A 4,217-nucleotide genomic window follows, 5' to 3' on the forward strand; every position below is an offset into this window, starting at 1 on the left:
ATTAACAATTAACAATCTGATATTTATCCGTATTTATCTTCAATCTCCTTTCTAACTTTTATTGAGTTTGGAATCTTAGTCTTATCTTTTCAATCTTAACATCAACAATTTTATAATCTATCATCAATCTCCGTTTCAATTATCTAATTTCTACCTGAGGAATGCTAGGGGCCAGCAACTTTTGTGATTTGTAGTCATCAAATAGTCATCAATGATGGTTTTAATGGTGTGAGATTGGTGTGAGATTTTATCCAATTGCTCACTTTTCTTTGCTGGTTACATGCTAGCCAAAATTTAACAAAGTTGCTGGCCTCTTAGACTTTTCCTTTCTATAATTGTAATCGTTTTATGAATCTCTTTCATCCTCTCGGATCATCGGTTTGGACTTTTCACCTTACAGTTGTCGCTTTTGGTGTTCTGTCAACTACGAACTTTGATGTTCTTTGAGATCGCACGAAATCGCACTGCATTGCAAAACAATCAATTTGTTGAAGGTGCGAAGAGGGAGTGTGAGAGCAAAGCAAAGGTGAAGAGAGAGAGAAAATGAGAGACTTCTTAATTCTTATTAGCTCAATGCACAAAATGATAATCTCATCTTCTACTGTTATAACAATTAGCTATATATAGTGGTCTATCTAACTAGCTGAGTTAGGATAAGAAGTTAACTAATTTCTATTTCACTTTCTACAACTAACTAATTAGTGCTAGACTATGCTAACTAACTTGTTAATACAACTAATAAACCAAATAACTACTTACTGAGTTTGTACATCAGCTAACAATTTTATTTTATTTAAAAAGCAGAAGTATAATACTTAAAGTTTTAAATAATTATAATGTACAAAATAATAATCTCAAAATGAAAAAGCAGATCAAATATAATATTAGAAAAGAAATATATAACAACAAATTTTAGAAATGGTCCTGAAGTATGTTACCTAACATGGGATTATTAGGCCTAAATTCATGCATGGTTTATTTTGGCTTGGCCTAGTATATTAAAAAAATCACTTAATTACCACTTTCATTGTTATTAGTCTCTCTTTAAGGAGTCAAAATGATTGCAAACTAAAGTAACAAACTACGCCAACCAGCCTTAGTTCACATGGCATTTCGCCCCCTCTCCATCTCAAAGGTCTCGAATTTAACTCCTACCAACTGCATCCGAGGAGAAAAAATTGGTAAGTATATGAAGAGTGTGTGGGTGTGTGTATTTGTACCTAGAATTGGGGGTTGTCCAATCCAACTGAAACACCGACTCGGTACACTTGAAAATGTTGGCCTATATGGTCTGAAAATTTCGTTGAAGAGCTCAAGCTTGGTTTATTAACATAGATATATTTAGGGTTGTCAAATTCAAAAATATAGTGGATTGGTCTATCTCGCTAAAGTAATGGATCTAAAATATTATTAGTTTGCCTCATTTTATGATAGATTTGCAGGTCGACAGACTAATCCACCAAATTCTTTTTTTTTTATAAATAAAAAGCAAAATTAATTGAAATCAACCTATTAAAAAAATTTAATTGAAAATCCAACCATAATTCAAATACAAATAAAAGGGAATCAGATTATAACACAATTTTTTTTTTTAAATTCTCAACATTAATAGAGTTGTTAATCATAATATTTATTCTCAAATTACTACAAAAATAGAAAAGAAAAGTTTCGATTATCCCTAGTCATGTAGTTCAACAAATAATTTGTTGTATATTTTAGCTCTACTTAAATATTTATCTTGAGTGAGTTGAGTCAATAGGTAGTTATATATATAAGGCGAGTTTAATATATTTTCAACAGCTATTTAAGAGAATAATTGCCCTAACCACTGGATTAACTTAAGTTATTTTAACTTTCTAATATATATTAGAGTAAACTGACAATTAGATCTTCAAAAAGGATTTAGATTCTCTAAATTTTAAATTTTACTTTAGAGGATAAAGTGTAATCTCTCATCATTTATTTCATAGGTGAGACCCAGAAAAATACGAGAGAGAAACTATTTAAGGGTGAGAGCTCACACTTTACTCTCTCAAGTGAAAATTTAAAATTTAGAGGATTCAAATTCCTTCGAAAATATTGATTTTGGACTAATTAATCCTTGAAGAAGAAAAAAAAGTACCAATTAGGTTTTCTAAGATAGCAAATGGTGGACATGTATGTCAATAGTGCGAAACGAAACGAAATTGTCCATGTATTTTATTATTTATAGTGGTGCATGTCTCATTATTGTCATATGAGCAGGAAAACGATGTAGTTTTAGATAGTAAAACATTTATTATCTTTTGAATTTTCATATATCTTTTATCAACTGCTCTCTATTTATTATAATAAATACTATTAAAACAAGTAAAATTTCGTTCCAAAAATTATTATCTATATGACTATCTTTCATAGATAGATACGTCAGAATAATTAACCAATACATATAAATATTACCGTTAAGTTTTAGTTGATGAATTGATAAAAACATATTATGTATCTACCGAATAAATTAAAATTTTTTTAGGAACTAATTAATTCAAAATCAAAATATTTAAGAACCTAATTGTCATTTTATCCTCTATATTATTGTAATACTCACTCCTTTTGTGTAATAAAAAAGAATTTTGACCCAGCAAAACCTGCAAATTTGATAGTACAGGTTTGAGTGTTTGACGTGTTTTTTTTTTTTTAAATTCAAACCCTCAGGACCAACAAATTTGGCATCTTTTGACACTCTTAGATATGCTAGATTATAAATTAATTTTGCGTGCTAGATTATGCAGAGACTAGGTCAGATCCAAACCCCTAATCAAGTAGCCTAACTTTGTCCCACTTCGTAATGAGAACCTCGTAAATTTTAAAAGGAAGTAATAGATAGAAGGAAAACGAAAGAGAATTGGAATCTTAGAATGAATAAACTAATGAATAATCCTGAAAATGCGTACATATCTGAAGGACTTGAAATGACAAAAAACGACAATCTGTCTGCTTTTGCAAAATGGGCAAATGACCAAATCCCTGATTCTTATGGTTAGGTTTTCTTTGGCTGGTTGCTGAAGGCAACATCTGCCCATGAGATCAGATCACTATAATTTAGAACTAATCAACTTTAGAGGGTTCAAACTTCAAAATATTTTAGGAAAAGAAAGATGAGATAAAGTTTGGTTGATGGTGGTCTAACACTTGTGGGATGAGGATGATGCTTCACTTGCCACAAACTTTTGCATCAAATACATTACAAGAGAATGACAACTAGACATTTAACCATTTAATGACTGTTGGTTCCATTCAATTACTCTTTTTCACCTTTACAATATGTATAAAATAATCAAATTTTACAAAAGATGTATATGCAGGTCTTCAAATAAAATATTAAATAAGTTTTTGAGAAAAAATAATATAAAGTGAGTTCGCAAAAATTACAGTGATGGATTTATAGGTATTAGAAATTTTACTTTCTTAGTATTTTTTGTTAGCAATATATATAAAAAAAATAAGCTGATTTAATGAGGATAAAATCAGTTACAATTCTATGTTACTTGAATTTTAACGGTTTAACGAAAACAAATAACTAATTATAAATAGATTTTTAGGATTTTGATTTTTGGTAGAATTTAATTAAAAAAATCAAAGAATCACATATTATGACCATTAATAACAACAAATCAAGATTGAGAATTAAGATTTTTAATAATTGTGTTTATATATTCAAGTATGCTTTCACTTTTAGATTTTTTTTTAATAATTTAATATAGATTATCCTAGTAGAGTTAGAGCTCTCGGAATTCCAACAATATATTCTTGACAATTATGAAACATGTATATATAAAATTTTAAGAACTTATAAGTTTAGCTTTTCAATTTTTCAATGATTTCTTGGTATGTTTTTCTTATAGACTTATTAGTTCATTATTACAAATATTTTTCATGGTATGTTTTCTTATCAAAAGCTTACTTGGTATTTTATGTTCTTTCGAAACAGATAAATCTGTTATAAAATTTTTAAGGATTTATTTATCATCTTATCCTATTAGTCGATATATAAAGTCTTGAAAATGGAAAAAATTTTCATGCGAAAACCTCATATGAAACTTTAGTTAGATCAAATCAAGTTAATTCCTCATAATTAGATCAATATTGGTAGTCCAATCAGAATAAAATAATAACAATTATGTTATACAAATACTAAAAATTAGTTACTATATAAAAATATTTTTTAATTTTATTAAAAC

This window comes from Arachis ipaensis, chromosome B04 (assembly GCF_000816755.2).
Source record: "Arachis ipaensis cultivar K30076 chromosome B04, Araip1.1, whole genome shotgun sequence".
Classification (NCBI taxonomy): domain Eukaryota; kingdom Viridiplantae; phylum Streptophyta; class Magnoliopsida; order Fabales; family Fabaceae; genus Arachis; species Arachis ipaensis.